The following is a 21,599-nucleotide window of genomic DNA, read 5'->3' as shown; positions in this document are numbered from 1 at the left end:
CAGGGGATCCTTCTTGCTCTGTTGTGCCTGATAAATTCAAGGAGAGATAAACCTGTTTTTGTTATGATCTCAAGTGTGGGATTGGAACGGTCTTGTGAAAACAGGTGAGGTTAATCCACTAGAAGACCAACCACCTTGGGCGGGAGCTTGAGTGTTGCCAGCTGAAAAGATGAACAGACTCTGGGAGGAGATATATAAAGGAGCCCAGAACTGGAGGCCGGGCCCTTTGGAGACTTGGGATAGTTTTGGCTGTCCATTGCTCCACTTCGAGACGCTTCTAGAGAGAACCACTCGAGGGAAGGCTTCAGGGCTCCGGCTGCTGCTGAAGTTCCAGGTTCTGGTTACTCCAGGTTCCAGCAGAAGAAATCCTGCTGATTACACCAGGAGAATCGTTTGTCAGAACTGATATCCTTACGGTTTTGTTATTCCATAATCCCCTTTTCCTATTATTTTAGTTAGTCAGGTTATAAGGGACATACGCTCGATTAATAAGTTCGTAATAAAATATATTGGTTAAGAAAACTGAACCAACAATAAGTTCTTGGATTTGGTTTATCTTAAAGGCTTTAATGCACCCATGAAGCCCTACAGTCTGGATTCATTCTGATAAATGTATATAGAGACCCTTCCCACTCCCAGGAATACGTCCTTTACAGTCTGTTCCAGCTGGCTGCTGCTGGACAGACAGCACCACTCATCCACCCAAATGGAGTCCTCCATCCTTACAATGAAGTTCAAAGGCTATTTATAAATCCCTGGGGGGGGGGGCTGGAGAGATGGCTCAGAGGTTAAGGACACTGACTGCTCCTCCACGGGTCCTGAGTTCAATTCCCAGCAACCATATGGTGGCTCACAACTGTCTATAATATGATCTAATGCCCTTTTCTGGCCTACAAGTATACATGCAGGCAGAGCACTGCATACATAATAATAAAAGAAATAAATCTTTTTAAAAAATAAAATTAAATCCCAGGGCAAGGCACATCCTGAAATACCAGTTTTACACAATACAGTGCCCCTTATGGCAGAGCACAGTCTAACTCAAGCAATTCTCATTATCTGAACCTCTACAGAGGCAGATCTGTGAGTTTGAGGCCAGCCTGGTCTACCGAGTGAGTTCCAGGACAACCAGGGCTACACAGAGAAACACTGTCTCAAAAATGTCAAATAAACCAGGCAGTGGTGGCACACACCTTTAATCCCAGCACTCAGGAGACAGAGGCAGGTGGATCTCTGCAAGAAACCAACAACCAATCAAACAATAACAGAAAGAAATAAAAGAATGAATTATAGAAGTCTTCTTCTTTCCAAACATTTAAAAGTAATTGCATGTTTATTAAGACAATTTCTTCATGTGATTTTTAAATATTGTCTTTGTTGTTGTTGTTGTTGTTCTTTGTTTGTTTCCTTTGTTTTTTGAGACAGGGTTCCTCTCTGTAGCCTTGGCTGTCCTGGACTTACTTTGTAGACCAGGGTGGCCTCAAACTCACAGAGATCCTTCTGCCTCTGCCTCCCGAGTGCTGGGATTAAAGGCGTGCGCCACCAGCCCAGTCTCACAAAGTGATTTGTGTTTTGTTTTTATCGTTTTGGGGTTTTTGTTTGCCTGGTTTGTTCATTTGGTTTTTTGAGAAAGAGTTTATCTGTGCAGCCCTCGCTGTCCTGGAATTCATTCTGTAGACCAAGTTGATTCCAAACTCGGAGATCTCCCTGCCTCTGCCTCCCAAGTGCTGGGACTAAAGGCAAGCGCCAGTACCCCACATACCGGGCAGACCATAGCAAAGATCTTTTTGATCAACCTCCTGATTTCTACAGTTAGCAACTGTTGTTTTGTTTTTCAAGACTGAGTTTCCCTGTATAATCGCCCTGGCTATCCTGGACTCACTTTGTAGACGAGGCTGGCCTGGATGGATCCACCTGCCTCTGCCTCCCGAGTGCTGGGACTAAAGGCATGCGCCACCACGCCGGACAACTGTTGTATTTGCCTCATCACACGTCTAACGACCTGTGCACGCCCCTCTTCGTCCTCTAATGCAGAGAGAAGCTCAAAATAAATCGCAGTTAAAGGACAAAAAATTTTCAGGAATACTATTTGGCCACTGGAGGGCGTCAAAAGGCCATAATATTAGAAAGCCCCTGGGAGTGAGGAAGCTCCAGAGAAGCAGTTGTCTGGAGCGTCAGCGCAGGTTAGGGATCCCCCGAGACAGTAGATCTTTATCTGCACCTTGGGGCTATTGTTCCTGAAGACAGGTGCGTCTACCCCGGACATTCTACAGGGCTGACTAGCTGGTTAGCGCGCTCATGATTGCTGAGGGGTAGGAATGTTACAGATCCAGAGAAACGTCTCCGGCTTGCTTCAGCCTCTAAATAGCCATTTGCTGTCTACCTCTGAGAATGACCTTGCCTGCTTCTTAACTTCCACCAAGCCAGAAGCTAAGACTGTCATCTGATAGTGTCTCCGGGGAACAGCGGAGGTTACCATGTTGCTACCCACCTGCCTCCTGGTGTACTCATCAATGCATTTGAAAATGTTTCGATAGATGACCTCTTTTGTTCTTATAAAAACTATAACATTATCACTTCCTTGAAACATATAATTTGGGCCGGCATGGTGGTGCACGGCTTTAATACCCCACTAAGGAGGCAGAGGCAGGCAGATCTCTGTGAATTCAATGCCAGCCTGGTCTCGGAAGTGAGTCTAGGACAGCCAAGGCTGCACAGAGAAACCCTGTCCCGAAAAACATAAACAAAAATTAAAAACGTAGAATTTAGGGTTTGGCAGGATGATCCTGGTTAAGAGGGGTGGCTGCTCTTCCAAAGGACCTGAGTTCAATTCCCAGCCCCCACATGGTGACTCCTGACCACCCCTAACTTCAGTTTCAGGGAACCTGATGCCTCTTTTTACCTGCAGAGGTACTGCATGCATGTGATGAGTGCGCGCGCGCGCGCACACACACACACACACACACACACACACACACACACACACACACACACACTCCTGGACCAGTCGTTCCCATTTTGCTTCAGAATAAACTCTCCTTCTCTTGGGAGGGAGAGCTGTTGTTCACACGGATGCCCTCGCTTCTTCTTTTAAAGGGTCATTTAATTATAGAAGAGAACCCACGTCACTGGCAACAAAGGATTCTTGCTATCACAAATCCTCATCTAATTATGTGGATCATAAAGCTTAAATAACTCAGGGTGTTATATCTATGGAACTAGGCTGATAATAGGCAAGGTGTTTTCCCAGAGCTGAGGCTAGCACCCCAGATGCAAATGCTCCACTCTGCTTCCTGTGAACATAGGGACCAGTTTATCACCGTCCCCAGTTCTTACAGAAAGCACTGTCCAGCACACCTCGGTGCTCAGCACATACTTATCAAAGTAATGAGTGGATTAATATAGAGTCAGCACACATGTAAGGTCACTGCCAATCCAAGTTAAGCAATTAACCTGCTTTAAGCAGTGTAGGGCTGAAAATAGCTCCATAGTATGATGGGTGCATCAAATTCAAACCAGGTAAGGTGATAAAAAAAAAAAAAACGTTAACTCTTTTCTCCAAACACAAGATGAAATCTTCGGTGTTCTAGTAGGAGGAAGTTGTCTTTGCTTTTGCCCTAGTCTCCCACCCTTTGGTGGGGGGGAGCGGGCTAGGGTTTCCTCTGTGTAGCCTTGGCTGTCCTAGACTCACTTTGTAGATCAGGCTGGCCTCAAACTCACGAGTGCTGGGATTAGGGCATGTGCCACCACGCCCAGCCCCCACTGTTTCTTTTTAATAAAATAACTCGGCTGGGGCTTGAGTGCAGTGGTAGAGAGCTTGTTTTTTTATAAGCATGATTCTCTGGGTTCAGGCCACAGTACTAAAGGGGCGGGGGGGGGGGCTTAACTGTACAATAAGGGCGAGAGCCAAAAGGTCATGCTGGATGTGGGGCTGCATGGAAGCCGCATGAGAGGCCCTGGGTCTCCTTCTAGGGTCAGCTGAGGCCTTCAGAAGCCAAGGAAGCATTTCCAAATTGCATCAGGTCTCCTGCGACCAGAGTTATAGACAGTTGTGAGCCACCATGTGGGTGCTGAGACCTGAAACAAGTCCTCTGCAAGAGTAGCAAGTGCTATTTACTGCTGAGCCACCCTCCAGCCCCATTAGGGGAGTTTTTGTAGGCTTTTCCCCATCTCCAGAGGAGAATGAGAAATTACCTTTCATATTGTTCTACTGTGGATAGCAAGAAAGACGGGTTTCAGAGTTACTTGTCCTCCTATCATGTAGCATCACGGCAGCCTGTCCAGGGAGAGATCCTCAGATAGAGTAGAGAAATTCTGTTTGTTGTTGTTGAGACAAAAATCTCACTATGTATCCCTGGCTGGTTTGGGACTTTGTGTAGATCAGGCAGCCCTCAAACACAAGGTGATCTGGCTGCCTCTACCTGACCCCTTGAGCACTGGGATTAAAATCTTGTGCCATGTCTTAATGAGGGTTTCTATTGCTATGATAAACAAAAGTAAGGGAGAAAAGTGTTATTTCAGCTTGTGGTTTCACAACACAGTCCATCACTGAGTGGGGCTCAGAGCACAAGTCAAGGCAGGATCTGAGACCATGGAGGGTGTAGGGAGCCATGGGAGGTGTGGGAGCCCATGGGAGGTGTGCAGGGCCCATTGGAGATGTGGGAGCCCATAGGAATTGTGGGAGACCAGGGGGGGTGCCCTGGAGGCAGAGGCAGGCAGATCTCTGTGAGTTCAAGGCCAGCCTGGTCTACAAAGCAAGTCCAGGACAGTAAGGGCTATACAGAGAAACCCTGTTTAAAACAAACAAATAAACAACAACAAAAAAAAAAACCAAGCAAAAATAACAAATTTCCAACTTCCCAGACATGTCTAGGTTTATGTCAAGCTGACAAAAGCCAACCACCACACGGCACTACCCAACAAGACAGGAGAGAAATTTTAACTGTAAAATCATTTTAAATTTTATTATTGAAGTAGATATTCCCAATATAGTTCAGTAATAGGGTGCGTGCGCAGGATACAGAGTATGCTGAACTGGTGGCCCCATGGTACCTTTGCCTTGCTAAATTCTGGAACATCTATGGTGGCTCTCTTCCTCATGATGTGTTCTTGCACTTATCTCCCCATGGGCAGCCTTGAGCCCTGAATCCCCCACTCTTCTGTCTTGGTGTTACTGTCATATTTACCCACCCCAGAGACACCCTTGGGCCCTGAGTCCCCATCCCTCCCCACTCTTCTGTTCAGCTGCTAACAGCCAATCATCTCAAGGACTGTTTTCTATCAACCCTAACCCTTTCCTGCAAAAGGGGCCTCAAGACCAGTGAGGGGATGCTCTCTGGAACCCTGACTTAGCAGGAGGAAGTGGTCTGGGCAGTCCTCCGTGCATGTCTAAATACCTTTTACTTTAATCAGACAGTTGCAGATTTCGCCCCCTCAGGACTAACAATTCATGGGGAAATCTTTAAAGAAATGTACACACGAGAAGTCCTGCCAGACGTCCTGAACAAAGTAAAACATCACCTTAGATAGCAGAACGAGAAACAAAGCTGTGCGAGACCCACCTTCACGAGCAGTGTCAGAGTAGTGTCAGGCCGGTGGCCTTCTCTGCACTGACAGGATAGACGGTTCTCACAGGGCTGCACTGAGAGCGTGTGGGAGAGGGCAGAGGACTGATTGCTGTTGTTTTGCTTGGCGCTGGACAGGCTTCAGTTGGAACAAACTGCATTTTCAGTTCGCATGCCACATTACATAAAGAGGAGAGGAGACTTGGAGACGGTTCAGAGAGCAGCTGCTGATTAAAGGGTTGTGGTTAGAGTGCCTAGGAACGGCGAAAAGAACTGGGCATGTACAGTCAGATGCAAGAAACTCGGGTATAATAGATGACTTAACTGTGTGTGAAAAAACCCTCCCGAGTCTAAGGCTCAGGGTAAACACGAAGTTAAATGATGGGATTAAGGAGGAATAGAAAACCCATAACAGCAATGGGAAGCCCAGACTCCGGGCAGAAACCAAATGAAAGAGCACTTTGGAAACTTACAGAGTTACAGCGTGAAAGTCTACACACAGTATTATTGAAACACTTGCATCCTCTTTATATTTAAGCAGATAGAAATAATTTAGAAAATGAAGATGCTTCTGAGAAATCGTGACCAACTGTGAATCAAAGTGAGGTTAGAGGTGAGTTTTCTGTGAAGCCTCTGGTCACGTTTGTCCTTTCCTGGGGGCTGAGCTTCTCGATTTTAGCTTTGACTTTTCTTTCTTTTCTTGTCTTTAACAAGACATGTTATGACAAGGAAGTTAGAGGAAGGAGCCAATGAAGTCTTCAGTTTCCTACTTAAAGAAAAAGTATTAGTTGGTTGAGAATTTCAGAGGATGTGTTTAAACATATTCACCCCTTCTCCGTCTCCACTGGCCCCTGGCTTATACAGCAAGTGCGGCTGGAGTGTAGAGACAATTGCTTTTCTGTCTTTCTTTTTATTTAATTTATTTTTACTTTATATCCATTAGTGTTTTGCTATAACAGAACTTTTCTTCAAACTGACAGCTCCCAATAATGACACGAAGACTTTTTATTAATATGAAAACTTGGCCTCCACATTGGTTTCTTCCCCCACGTCTGGCTGTGCCCGATTCTTTCTCCGAGTTCCTATCTCTGCCCGGATGTCCCACCTTTCCTCTCCTGTTTCAGCTATTGGCTGTTCAGACCTTTATTAAACCAGTCAGAAGGTGTTGGAGGGAGTATTTACAAAATAGGATGCAGCCCTACGAATAACAATACCAAAGTCCACTCTGTACTCAGCTCTCTGTTGGTACAGAAATCAACATTTGAATAGCACAAAGACAACCTCTACATGGTGCACAAGAAACTATATGAACAGTTTGCCTGCATGTTTGTCTGTATGAGGGTGTCAGAAGCCTTGGTATAGACAGGTGTGAGTTGCTATGTGGGTGCTGGGAATTGAACCTGGGTCCTCTGGAAGAGCAGGCAGTGCTCTTAACGCTGAACCATCTCTCCAACACCATTTCTTTTTCCTTTTTATATGTACTACTTTTATTTTTGATTGAACGTATTTTTTTCATACAATAAAATTTTACTAAATTCTTTCCCCTCCTCCAGATACTCCTCACTTCCCAACCCAACCAACTTCATGTTCTTTCTCTATGTCTTAAAAAACAAAACAAGCAGTCAGGCACGGTGGCACACACCTTTGATTCCATCACTCGGGAAGGCAGAGGCAGACAGATCACTGAGTTTGAGGCCAGCCTCACCTATAAAGCAAGCCCAGGACAGCCAAAGCTACACAGAGAAACCTTGTCTTGAAAAACAAAACAACAACAAAAAGTCCAAAATAGTCAAAACTAAAAACCCCAAACACAATGCATAGAAAAAAAATTTAAAAACCCATGGAATCAGTTTCACGTTGGCCTACTAATTACTCCTGGGCATGCAGCCTACCCTGGAGCATGTCAACTTCTCACGCAAGTGACTAGAGCAGTTCATCTCCTTCATGCTGTTTTAGCACCCTGCAGACATCTGTGCTTTCTCTTTCTCCAAAAGCTTTAAGGCTACTGAGTCCACAGCAGCATCTGTGTCCTACTAAGTTCTCTCATACTGAGAATGGGGCCTCAGGGGAAAACTCTATGTACTTAGTCTGTGCAAAAGCCTAGGTTTGCTTCTTAGCAGCACAAAACCAAATAAGGTAGCTCTGTGTTATTCTGTGGGCTCACCCTGGATTCCTTTGGATCAGTTGAAGGTAATGGCTGAAACCTTCTGATGTTCTTCTGCCTTCTTGAAGTAGTTACAGCTTTAGGAGATTTAAAAAAAAAAACCAAAAAACAAAAAACAAAAAACAAACTCATGATCTGTTCACCTGATGTGCTGTTAACACCAGGCAGAGCAGTGATATAAGTCCAGGAGGACAGTGGATCGGGAAGGTGGAGGAAAGGGAAGCAAGGAAGAGGCTTTTCCAGGGTAGGACACCCTGGAATGGCACAGAGGACACGACCAGCAAGAAAGAAGACAGACTTGGGTGCATCAGTTGGCTGTGACTCTGGCACTTGACCTGGTGTGAGGGCGTTTTCTATATGGTTTGGTGCTGGGGCTCCTGGATTGTTCATTGGCTTTTGTTTTTCAGTATTGGGGATCAAGTTAGTCCTCACTCATGCTAGGCAAGGGCTCTGCCGTGCAGCTGTGTCCCAGCATCACTCCTGGTTTATCAGTATTCAAGGCTTCCACTAACTCCTGTTGGAACCCAGGAGTCGTATGCTCACTCTCTGTGGCTTTCCCTGTGGAGGGGGGTTTGTCTGTCACTCCTCTTGGCTCGTTTGATTGCCTTTATCCGCTTCTGATATCTAGTGTTTCTGATCACTTATGGGGATGAGATGCAATTATAATGACAGCCTTTGGGAAAGCTGTAAATTGGAGCACAGTTTACGAGCATGGCATTGTTCACTGCCAAGTCAAACGACAGGTTTCTCTTTTTTTCTTGTTCTCACTTGTTGAGTTAGAGTTTGCTATGCAGCTCAGGTTGGCCTTGAACCCCTGACACTTCTGTCTCTCCTCCCGAGTGCTAAAACAACAAGCATGTACTACTGCAGCCAGCAGTAGTCCTGGGTAAGGCAGGAATGTGTACATGTGTCTGTATATGTCTGCTGGGTTTGTACTTCATAAGAAATAAGATTAGAAGCTGGGCGTGGTGGCACACACTTCTAATCCCAGCACTCGGGAGGCAGAGGCACGTGGATCGCTGTGAGTTCAAGGCCAGGCTGGTCAAAAAAAAAAAAAGAGATTTAGGTATGAATAGGTCCATAGGTAACATGCGAATATAATATATTCCTATCTTTTGAAGACCAGATGGGAATCCGAAGGTTTAATGTAAACTTCAAAGGGGAAAGGACTTTCAGTCTCTCATTTTGAGAATAGCAGAGGAAGGCCAGACGTAGAGGCCCAGGCACAACTGTCTTTCCCCTTGCCCACCAGCAGCAGAAACATAGACAGCAAGGTCATCGGTGACCGTCCACACTGAGGCTGGCAGAGGCACGGAGGACCCCGTGAGTGAAGGCTGATACAGGATGATATTCTTAGGGGGTGCTGTGGTGCTTTGGATGAGACTGGCCCCAGGGCCCACATTTGAATGCTTAGTCACCAGGGAGTGAAAAATACTTGGGGAGGATTAGGAGGAGTGGGCTTTGAGGTTTCAAAAGCCTGGGCCAGGTCCAGTCCCTCTCTGTGCCTGCTGCCTACAGGTTAGGATGCAAAGCTCTCAGCTACTGCAGTGCTTCCCTGCGTGATGACCATGGACTAATGCTCAAAGACTATAAGCAAGCCCCCAGCTAATTGCTTTTTTTTTTTATGAGTTATCTTGGTCATGTGGCTCTTCACGGAAGTAGAACAGTAACTAAGATAGAAGTGGAAAATATTCTAAAATTTAGATCCTAGTAACAGCCACAGACCTCTGAATTCACAAAAGGCCAGTGACTATGACTAAGTTACAGTAAAGATGTGATTACAGCTTTAAAGAGCGGAGGACGAGCGTGAGGCAAGAGCTGTAGGCCTCCAGGGATGCCCTAGAGCACAGTGTGGAAGATACAAGGAGATAGCCTGGGGCAGGCAGGCTGCTGGAAATCAGGATCCTGGGAGGGTGTAAGACAAAAACAGAGAACTCTAGAAAGTGGGAGGAGAAAGGCTGACTCACGTCGCGTTTCTCCTTTGCCCGGGTCCTGACTCTGATATTGTCTATCTGCTATGTCGCTGGACCACTGATTGCATTCCACAAGTGTCACCTTAGCCTCTGGCGTGCTGAGACTAAGCTGCTGGGACCTTGACTGATACCTGGGGATGCTGATGAGTCTCTGGCTCACTAGTGACCTAAGTGCAGGATGGAACACAGTAGAGCAAGGCAGATTCTGTGAATAAGGGAAGAGCGGGGCCATGCACAAGAACTGCAGAACGGGACTTCTCCAGAGCCAGGCGAGCTAGCACAGAAGTCTACTCCTAGTGGGGCAAGAGTATAGGCTAAGCAAACTGCTTTGCCTCTCTCTAACCACTCCAGTTCTGCTGTAAGATACACACACACACATATGTGTATATAAGTCTGAAAATATACACAAAAGTGTTTTTGCCCAGGTGCAACTTTCCTGTTAGACTTTAATTTCTAAAAAGCATGGTGCTAGGACTCTCATAGACATTTCAGAATGAATTTTTTGTTTTTGTTTTTTTGAGACAGGGTCTCTCTGTGTAGCCTTGGCTGTCCTGGACTCACTTTGTAGACCAAGCTGGCCTCAAACTTACAGTGATCCGCCTGCCTCTGCCTCAGCTCTGTCTGCAGAGACTGACTGGATAGAATGTCAGTATTGTGGCGGTTGGAAAGTTGCAGATCCACAGCCGCGTTACCTTATCGTGGGGGAGTGCTAGACCGCTAGAACAGCCCACCTTGCATCAGAACTAACTCCTTGTGACTGACACATTTTTTCCCCATAGACCAAGCCTTGACTTTTATTACTTAAAAAAGCTACATATTTATTTTGCTTTCTGACTCTGTGCTTGTGCCTTCAACTTTCACAACGATTTTCTGCTCCTCAATAAGGAAAGCTCGCTTGATCCTGTCTCGGACACACTTGGCACACATGGAGCCACCGTAGGCCCTGCTGACGTGCTTCTTTGTCTTGGACAGCCTCATTAGGACTTTAGGCCTCACAGCAGGAATCCCGCAGTCTGCCTGGACACACACCGCATGCGGATTTAGGTGCTTTCCCAGCCTTCTTGGTGTACAGGTAAACAATCCTGTTGCCGGGGTTCGAGACAGTCTAGTTTTGTTAGAGGCTGTATTGTAGGAGAGCCTATGGCGGTACGTCAAACGTTGGACCATTTTGAGTGCCTCTAAGCACCGTCCCAGGAATAGGAAAAGGAAGGGGCCGACTGACACATTTTTTAAATCTATTAGCTTCTCAGACTTCTGGCTTTCCTGAATGCAAAAGCTAAGAATGGCATCAAGCAGCTCCCGGAGCCTATACAACACTTCCGGCTTTATCTGCCTCTCGGGTGTACCCACCAAGGTGTTTCAGACTTGCCTTCATTTATGGCTTTCTCTGTTCTGTAAAACTATAAAAACCGTTTCCACATTAGGATATGAAATTTGGGGTAACCTAAATCAATGTTCTCAGGCCACGGTCACTCAAAATGGCTCCATAATAAATTCCCTTATTCCTTTTATGATGAGAGCTATTGTTTTTATGTTGACATACTTAATACATACCTAATATATTAAACAAATGCATCAAAGTCCAAATAGACAAATTGGTTTGACCTCGTGTGAGGTAATTAAAGGCTTTTTTTAACAAAAATTCTTCTTTCCTCTAATTTTCAAATTTGTGATACGCTTATGTGTCTGGTTCAGTTCTGACTGTAACAGAATGCCACAGATGCAGCACGGAGGGGCCTCGAGCTCTAGCTCAGTCAGAATGCATGGTACCGATGAGGTTCTGGTTCCATTGCCAGCACCACGTAAACCTGCTATGGTGAAGGCAAGGCATGGTGGCGCAGGCCTTTAATCTCGGCACTAGGGAGGGGAGGCAGAAGCAGGCACATCTCTGTAAGTTCGAGGCCAGCCTGGACTATAAAGGGAGTCCAGGACAGCCAGGGCTCTGTTACACAGAGAAATCATGTCTTGAATATCACTACCCCCCAAAAAAACCCCCCAAGAACAACAACCCCAAACTGGTATGATGGTACATGTCTGTAAACTCAGCGCCTGGGGAGTGGAGGCAAGAAAACAAGAAGGCCAAGGGTATCTTAACTACACACTGAATTTGAAACCAGTTTGGGCTTCATGAAATCCTGACTCCAAAATGCAAAGGAGGGAATAAAACACGGGTGTATATGGTGAGGTCACCTGAAGTGCCACCCAGAATTTGGGAGACCTGGCGAGAAGATCCAGCCCGGTTAAAGATCAATTCTTATCTCAAACCACAAAATAAAATCAGCTGAGAGAACAGCCTGGAGGCCATCTCAGCTGAGATTACATCTCTGGAGGAAGCAAAACAGGTAGGAAATGATGTTCTTTAAAAAAGGGTGGTGGAGGCAGGTTATCAGCGTGGTCTGAAGTCTTCCGAGGCAGAGTGTGGGCCAGGGACAGCTGGTCCTTCTGGAGGATCTTGGGGCAATGGAGTACCAGGTCTACCAAGACTAGAGTGCAGAGAGGACAGGTACCAGGGAATGCCAAGGTAGGATCCTGGTTGTTTGCTTGTAGTTTTTAAACCTTTAGTCTTGCTTTGTGTGCATGGGTCTTTTGCCTGCAGTTATGTCTGTGCGCCACCTGTGTGCAGTGCTCACAGAGACCAGAAGAGAGAGTTAGATCCCCTGGAACCAGAGTTACTGGGAGTGGTAAGCTGCCAGGTGGGTGTTGGGGACTGAACCTAACTATTAAGCCATCTCTGCAGGCCCAAGACGGTCTTGACAGCATCTTATCAGTTATGCAAATACTGAGACAGGACAACTACCTGACTTTTATATCATTTTGGTTGTTATACCAGCAGAGCCAGGTAATTGTCCTTCCTTCCTTGTTCCTCTTCCTTCCTTGACTGGGTCTTACTATGTAGCCCTGGATGGCCAGGAATTTACTTTGTAGACCAGGCTGGCCTTGAACTCACAGAGATTCACCCGTCTCTACTTTCCAAGAACTGAGATTAAAACTGTGTGCCACTATAGCTGTTTGTTTTTTTTTAATGTATGTCTGTGGGGTTGGGTGTGTGTATGTGAATGTGGGTGTCCTCTGAGGCCAGCAGAGGGCATTAGATCCCCTGGAGCTGGGGCTAAAGACAGTTGTGAGCAGAGATGGATGCAGGGAACTGAACCCCAGTCCGCTGGAAGAGCAGCTAGTGCTCTAATTGCTGCGCCATTTCTCCAGCCCCAACATTATTTTATAACACTTTTAGGATCACAGAAAATAAATAGAAGAGAATATTGAAGATTTAAAGGCTTCTCGTTTATGCTTTGTCTCCAACCATCCACACCGTCTATACCAGCACTGTTCCCCACAGGAGTGGTATATTTGCTACAGGTGATAATCCTACATGATACATCCAAAGTCCATTACTCATGTTTACAGAGCAGAGTCTGGTGTTTTCACAATGGCACAGTGGCTTCTACCCACTGTTATAACATCAGACTATGGCAACTGCCCTAAAGCACCTCATTCCTCTACTTACCTCCACAACCCATAGCCCCTGCCTCCATATTCCTTTTCCAGAACTTTATATAGTGAGTCAGGCCAAATCCAGCATTTTCCTTGGCCGTCTTCAAGTCTTATTTTATGTCTTTGCATGGCTTGATACCTTACCTCATTTTAGTGATGGAGATAATCTATGCCCTTGTCTAGATGCATTAGTTTATATATTCAAGAACGTCTTGGTTGTTCCTAGTTCAGCAACTATGAGTAAAGCTACCATAAATATCCATGTGTAGGATTCTGTGCTGTCAGAGGCATAAGGACGCGAGTGATAGAGGCTTTGATTGACATAAGACCCCTGACTGTCCAGCATGATCCCTAGACATCCAGAACAGCCGCTGAGGCTTTGCTTGCTAAAGTTCCAAAGATTTCTGGCTGATCAACACTGCCTTTAAATATGATGAATGGTCCAGGTGTAATTTTGCCTAAAAACTACTTTGAAATCTACTTTTTCTCCTAAAACTCTCTATTTCTCAGCTCTAAAGAAATTTACACTGGAAAATTTTTTCACATAGAGAATGTTGAAAGAAGGCATCTGGACAAAGGCTTGAGACAATGAAAGAGTTTTGTTTTTTTTTTTTTTTTTTTTTTTTTTTTTGCTCTGACTGTGAGCACCCAAGCAGAAACTGCTTGAAAGAAAGTTAGGACCTTGATATCACAGTACCTGGCTAGATACAGTTGCCCGTAGAAAAGTCTCTTTAGAATCTGCTTTGAGAGCAATAGAAGGTGGGCTTGCAACATCACGCTCTATAGATATTTTACAATAAAGGAACCCTTGGCAGTTAGCTTAGGCTTGGATAGCATACCTGTTGGTTTAGGACTGAAAGTAAGTCAAGTTCTTTCTGTGTTAGGAATATTTAGTTCAAACTATGTTGCCATGACAATCATGTAAATACAATGGCTTTAGCCTGGAAAATTTATGATTAAACTTTGCCAAGTACTGTTTAAGAAATAATAGTCAAATCATGCTGACCATTGCTTGGAAATTGATTTTTGTTCTATGATTTATTGTAGGTTATACAGAACTGTTTGTATTTCCTTGTTAGGATGCTCTATTGATTGTAAAAGATGAGAGAATTATGATGTAATCTGTAATGAAAAAACTGAATTTCCCTTTAAATAAAGTACTGGGGTTGGCCCAAGGAATAGAAGAAAAGGAAAAAGAGTAACAAGTAACAGAGACAAAGAAAGTAGAAGAAAAATAAAGTTCTCCTGGGCTAGAATACCTTTCAGTTTGGACCGTAATTTATGCCTGAGTCTCAGTATTTCTTTTTCCTGCTGTTCCTCAACCTCTCCTCAACAGCTGGTTGCTATAGCTAGTTGTTCACCAACAGTTGGTTTCCTTTCCCCAGCTGTTCACTGCCTGCTCAATTCTCCTTGCAGCAGAACCACCAAGGCTTTCTCTTCTCTCCTCTTCACTCGTTCCTAAAGCTGGACTGTGGGACTGTGCACCCCTAAATTTTCATCTCCTTGGAATTTATTCCAAGGAGCATGGTTTCTGGGATTATGGTAATACTATGGCAGCAGCCTGTCTTTTGTATCCCACTGGGTGTTTGGTGGTTCCTTGTCTTGTATTGGTATGCATTTCAACTATAGCATCTTTTCACAGGTATGCGCCACAGTGTTATCTTCTTCCCTAAGGTTTTTCTTAAGGCCGTGACCTTGTCCTAGTTTCATTATGTTGCTGTGATCAAAACACCCTGACAAAAAAAGCAGCTGAGGGGAGAAAGGAGTTTGTTTGACTTACAAGGCACAGTCCATTATTTTGGGGTGGAGGTGGGGGGAGTCAAAGCATGAACTCAAACAGTCACAATGACACCCACAGTCAAAAACAGAGAGAAACAAACACACCCGAGCAACCTGCATGCTTTCTCTCAGCTAGCTTTCTTCACTCTAACACAGGAAATGCTGCTGCCCAATTTCAGTGTGGATCTTCCATCCCAGCTCAGTCAAGACTCTTCTCCCCACCCCCACCCCCAGACACAGACAGGCCCTCCAGCCAATCTAGTCAACTTCTCAATGGAGACTGCCTTCCCAGGTGACTTTAGATTGCAGCAAAACTAGCCATTACAAGCCCAATGCCTCCTCTTCCAATGTGGCAGACAGGAAAGAATGGTCTGGAACTGCCTATGTAGTCAGGGTGCCCTTCAGTCAGGGTGCCCTTCACCTGGTTCTGTTGCCATCATTTTCCCAGTGCTAGGCCTGCAGGCCTGCCCTGCACTGGGCTTCTGCTGCTTCTCCTCTTCCTCCTCTTCTTTTCCCTTGACAATTTCTTTTGCAGAACAGAAAATTCCAATTTTAATAAAGCCCAGCTTAATACGTTGCTTTTATAGACTGTGTCTTTTGTGTTGGAATTTCAGGTCTATGCCAAACCCTAGGCCATTTTGATTTTATATTTTGGTTTTTCAAGGCAGGGATTCTCTGTGTAACAGCTCTGACTATCCTGGAACTCGATCTGTAGACCTGCCTGCCTCTGCTTCCCAAGTGCTGGGATTAGAGGTGTGCACCACTACCGCTTGCCCACACATAAAAGTTTTAAAACTCTAAATAAAAAACCAAACCAAACCAAACCAAACCAAACAAAAAACCCCAGCTAGGCCTGGTGGCATATGCCTTTAATCTCAGCATTCAAGAGGCAGGTGGATCTCTGTGAGTTCAAGGCCAGCCTACAAAGTGAGTCCAGGACAGTCAGGGTTAAAACAGAGACACCCTGTTGGGTAGGGGTGGAGTAGGTGTCCCTTACACTGTTTAGTGAGGTGGAAATTGAAGGGGAGAAGTGAAACAGATCCCTAAACAATTGAGTTCTCAGGGAAAGGTCAGCCGGCTTACTCTCTTGGCTCCTTCTCCACTTAAGCACTTAAGCACAGCAGTAATGTCCAATTTCCCTTGGTACTCCTAGGTCCCCAACAAACCCTGAGGCCTGAACTAAGCCTGAAGAGAACATTCTTATCCTTTGAGTAGAAATGTGCTCAAGTAGGGAAAAGTTATTAGACTTCCTCCTGGGTCTTAGAAGATTGAAGGGATTAGCACTTTAAATGCAGCCACAAGAAGAGTCAACAAAGTAACTGACTTAGTGTTTGAAAGTCAACAGCACGAAGGGGAGCAGCAGAGAAGCAGCGTGGGGAATGAACTACCCCTACTGTTTTGGGCAGAGTTCTATTGCTGTGACGAGACACCATGACGACAACTCCTGTAAAGGACATTTAGTTAGAGATGGTTTACAGGGTCAGTATCACCATGGTAAGAAGCATGGCAGTGCGCAGGCAGAAGGAGCCGAGAGCTCTGTTTTTATCTGAAGGCAGCAGAAAGACTGTGTGCCACACTAGGCTTAGCTTGAGCATATAAGATCTCAAAGCCCAGCCCCACAGTACCGAACTTCCTCCAACAAGGCCACACCTCCCCCAACAAGGCCACACCTCCACCAACAAGGCCATACCTCCCCCAACAAGGCCACACCTCCACCAACAAGGCCACACCTCCCCAACAAGGCCACACCTCCTAATAGTGATACTCCCTATTGGCCATGGACTCAAACACATGAGTCTATGGGGGGCCAAACTTATTCAAACCACCACACCAGCTAAGTAACTCTGTTAACTCTTTTTCTTTGTTTTACCAAAAAGGGTCTCACCATGTAGTTAGTTTAAACCATGGGTTAGTTTAGATTTTATTCCTCCTGCTTCAGGCTCTTAAGTACTTGGATTACTAAGTATCTCTCTTGAAGAGCTTTTACAAAACAAGCAAAATCAAGATAAATTTTTTTTTAGTACTTGAAAGAAAGCTGGGTGGTAGCACTTTCCTATAACCCAGCACTCAGGAAGGAGAGAGAAAAGATCTCAAATTCCACGCCAAACAAATAAAAAAGATATTAAAAGAATACAGGATGAGGGTAAGGGGATGGGGGCCTCAGGTGAGGGTGGTTGTTATAATGGTGCTTGCATGCAATGCTAGCACTGGGAAGGTAGAGGCTGGAGGATCAGGAGTTCAAAGTCATCCTCAGCTACCCAGCAAGTTCAAGGCCAGCCTTTGGTATATACAAGCAAAGTTTTTAAAAAAAACATACAGATTTTTTTTTTTTTGAGACATGGTTTTGTTGTGTAGCCCTGGCTATCCTGGACTTGCTCACTAGACCAGGCTGGCCACAAACGCACAGAGATCTGCCTGCCTCTGCCTCCTGAGTGCTGGGGTTACAAGTGTGTGCCACTGCGCCTGGCCAAGCATACAGAATCTCAAGTGAAAAGCACAATAACATCTAATTATTACTCCCAAATATGAAATCTATGGGTATAAATCTAACACATTTGCATAGTATCTCCCAAGAAATGTTACATATTTCTAATGAAATAATCAAATAACTAATAAACAGCCAATGTTCATGGATAAGTAGGCTCAAGACTGTTAGCTTCTCTTCACAACTTGATCTGTAGATTCAGTACAATCCCAACCAAACCAGAGAATTAATCTGTGGATACTGCCAACTGATTGTATTTTTTCTTTTCTTTCTTTTTTTTAATTAAAAAAAATTTTTTTTTTTTTAAAATTTTGAGTCAGAGTTTCTCTGTGTAGCCTTGGCTGTTCTGAAACTCACTCTGTAGGCCAGGCTAGCCTAGAACTCACAGAGATCTGCCTGTCTATCTCACAGTATTGAGATTAAAGGTGTGTGTCACCACAACTGGCTCTGACTTCATATTTATCTGGAGGAGGAAAAGAGTCCTTCATAATAGCCAGCTAGAATCAAGAACAAATCTGAGCCAGCTGTGCTGGTCACACCCTCGATCTCAGCACTTAGATGGCAGAGGCAGCTAGACCTCTCTGAGTTAAGAGGCCAGCTTGGTCTATACAGTGAGTTTCATGTCCGCCAAGGCTGCAGAATGAGGTTCCGTCTCAACAAACAACAGAAAAGTACATACATGAAGGACTGACTCTACTAGACTTTAAGACTTCTTGCAAAGCTATAGTAATCATGACAGTGCAGCACCTGAGAAAGAAACCAACTGATGAATGGAGAGCACAGAAAAAGACCCATCAAATACACTAGCTGATCAAAGCAATGAAACCAAGCCATATCATACACAAAGATCTTCACCAAATACAGTGCTCACTTTGAACTCACTCAGCTTCTAGATGCTGGGGTTACAGGCACCACCAGTAATGCCTGGTTCTGCTTTACTCTAAAGTAGCTTGTGTAGTTACCATACAACTTTATTTCTTTTGTAACACACATACATTCACCTTTTGTGCTTTTTTTTTTTTTTTTTTTAAACAGGACATGGTTTCTTTGTGTAATAGCTTTGGTTGTCCTGGGATTAGCTTTGTAGGCCAAGCTGGCCTTGAACTCACAGAGATCTGCCTGCTTCTGCCTCCCAAGTGCTGGGATTAAAGGTGTGCGCCACCACACCTGGCTCCTGGCTCTTGTGAGAATACTTAAGGTTTAGAGTAATAACTGCTAGAACACAATAGGGGTTCAATAAATATTTAAAAGCAATTTTTATTACATTTGCTGGGTCTGGTGGGAGAGAGAAAGAGGGAGAGAGACAGAGAGGGAGGGAGGGAAGGAGGGAGGGAGAGAGAGAGAGAGAGAGAGAGAGAGAGAGAGAGAGAGAGAAAGAAAGAGAAGAGCGAGCAGGTACTTGTATGTGTAAGAGACTTCCATGGCATACATGCAGAGGTCAGAGGACAGCCTGCTCCAGTCAGTTCTCCCTTCCACCATGTGTCCCTGGGTATTGAGTGTAGGTTGTCAGGTTTGGTGGCAAGTGCCTTCATTCTTGCTGAGCCAAGACTTGGTAAAAGAACATCAGGGCAGGGTGAGGGATGGGTGCAGGTCCACTGGAAGTCTGTAGCATTCTTTGCGTCCTTGGTTCAATCTCCAGCATAGTGTAAAAGAGTGATCCACTGATGACCAAGTTATCTAAGCAGCTCTGCTGCTCTTATCTTCTTACAGATATGCTGTAGAAAATGGTAAAAAAAAAAAAAAACCAACAAGTCCCTAAACTGGAATTCATGGATTTTGGAAAATTGAGCCATCTGATAAGCACCACAAACAAAACCAACAAAAAAAACCCAACAATAAAATCCTTAATTCTTGAGTATACTAATATTGCAAATATTTTCATATGGTTCTAGTTTTTATAGTATGTTAAGCATGCAGAAGTATGTTTACATTTTAAAGCTGAGATGCTGATTCATGCCTGTGATGCCAGCATGTAGATTCAGACATAGGATCAAGAATTCAAGATCATCTTTTTTTGTTTGTTTGTTTGTTTTCTGAGACAGGGTTTCTCTGTGTAGTCTTGGCTGTCCTAGACTCAAGATCATCTTGAGTGAGTTCCAGGACAACCTGGAAAGGGTCCTATCTCAAAAAGCAAAACAAAACCCAACAACAAGCCTGATGGTCGTGACGCACGCCTTTAATCCCAGCACTTCGAGGCAGAGGAAGGCGGATCCCTGTGAGTTCGAGGCCAGCCTGGTCTACAAAGTGAGTCCAGGACAGCCAGGGCTACACAGAGAAACCCTGTCTTGGAAAACCAGAAAAAGAAACAAACAAACAAACAAAAAACCCCACAAGAACAAACACACACATAGTTCTAAATATTTATCAGCTTGGAGTAATATGAGTCATGGATGAGAGAGAAAAACCAAATGTGTGCTAAGCTGGACAAACAAGTTTTGCACCTATTAGAGTCCAGAGGTGGCACAGGTAATATTGTTTAATGAGTAGAGCTTGGTCACAGCAGCTCTACTTCTCAAAGGAGAAGTCCCTTGCTGAGAAATGTCTTTGGTGAAGCCATAGACATTATATTCTGGAAGTCTGGTGGCTGTAGCCAACCTACTGTGCTGACTACAAAGGGAACTGAATCAAAGAGGTTGGAGATGGCTCCGTGTACTTCAATCCCACTACTAGAAAGCAGCTCAAGCTCTGTGACAAAGGACAGGCGTATCTTTATTTTCCAATCCATGTAAATTCTGCTAACAAATTACATAATGAATATACTGTTTTCATAAATAACAGAACTTTTAGGCTAGATAAGAAACAAAGAGGGGCTGAGGAGAAGGCCCAGCAGTTCAGAGCACATACATGCTTGCTTCCCCAGCATCCACACTGTGTAGGTCACAAACACTTGGAACTTCAGTCCAGAGGATCCAATGCTCTCTTCTTGCCTTTTCAAGCACCTGTATACATGTGCACAAATCCTCCTCACATACACAAGAGTAAACAATAGAATGTTGAAAGATTGTTTTAAAAAAACCCACACAAACAGCATGTGCACTTTAAAGCTAGTACCTGGAAGGCAGAAGCAGAAGGATCTGTGATTTTTGAGGTTAATCTGGTCTACTAGTGAGTGACATTCTCAAAAACAAACCAACAAGGGCTGGAGAGATGGCTCAGTGGATAAGAGCACTGTCTATTCTTCCAGAGGTCCTGAGTTCAAATCCAGAAACCACATGGTGGCTCACAACCATCTATACTGGAATCTGACCCCCCTCTTCTGGCAGATAGGTATATATGCAAATAGAACACTCATGCATAAAATAAATAAAATCTTAAAAAACAAACAAACAGCCTAGCCTTTTAAAGCTAAGATAAGGCAGAACATCCCATGTGACACAGTATGAGGCACCCAGTAGGCCATGTTCTACCCATAGTGAGATCTAATTGTGACTAATAACATAGAACTGATAATAGTGATTCTGGAGGCAGCGTTTCTCTGCTCAAGGACAAAGTAATGGATATACAGGGATGTAAATTCACATGAACTGGGTACAGAGCTAGGTCTTCTTGTTTTTTGGTGTTTTGAGACAGGGTTTCTCTGTGTAGCCTTGCCTATAGAACTCACTCTGTACACCAGGCTGGCCTCAATCTCACAGGTGCTGGGATCAAAGGCATGTGCCACCACTGCCCAGCTGGGTCTTAAATCTAAATGTTCTGTAAGTCTAGGATTTCTTTTTTCTTTCTTTCTTTCTTTCTTTCTTTCTTTCTTTCCTTCTTCTTCTTCTTCTTCTTCTTCTTCTTCTTCTTCTTCTTCTTCTTCTTCTTCTTCTTCTTCTCCTTCTCCTTCTCCTTCTTCTTTTTTTCTGTTTAGTTTTGAGACCGGGTTTCTCTTTGTAGCCTTGGCTGTCCTGGACTCATTTTGCAGAACAGGCTGGCCTCGAACTCACATTAAGCTGCCTGCCTCTGCCTCCAGAGTGCTGGAGTGCTAGGATTAAAGGGTGTGCACCACCATGCCCAGCACAGGGCCAGTCTTAAATCCAGATGGTCTGTATATCTAGGATCTCTCTTTACACTTTGCCACATGTAGGTTTTGAGGTTATGCTATGCTAACCATATCACCATATAGGAAGACTCCTCTTCCTAGAGCACTGACTAGAAAACAC

General features: G+C 44.6%; 1 long non-coding RNA gene and 1 pseudogene across 2 annotated transcripts in view; both read right to left on the bottom strand.

Moving 5' to 3' along the window:
- LOC311600521 (large ribosomal subunit protein eL34-like) overlaps positions 1-10,880 on the bottom strand; it is a 127,529-nt pseudogene extending 116,649 nt beyond the window's left edge. The window contains exon 1 of the transcript XR_014783634.1: positions 10,494-10,880. The product of XR_014783634.1 is annotated as a large ribosomal subunit protein eL34-like (transcript). The remainder of the gene's footprint in view (positions 1-10,493) is intronic.
- Positions 10,881-18,700: 7,820 nt separating this feature from the next.
- Positions 18,701-21,599, bottom strand: part of LOC311600526 — a 10,597-nt gene continuing 7,698 nt past the window's right edge. The window contains exon 2 of the long non-coding RNA XR_014780269.1: positions 18,701-19,172. This is a non-coding gene — a long non-coding RNA (uncharacterized lncRNA). The remainder of the gene's footprint in view (positions 19,173-21,599) is intronic.

Source organism: Acomys minous (assembly GCF_964271855.1).
Source record: "Acomys minous genome assembly, chromosome: 6".
Taxonomy (NCBI): domain Eukaryota; kingdom Metazoa; phylum Chordata; class Mammalia; order Rodentia; family Muridae; genus Acomys; species Acomys minous.
The sequence above is the reverse complement of the archived record's forward strand: the minus strand, read 5'-3'. Positions and strand labels throughout refer to the sequence as shown.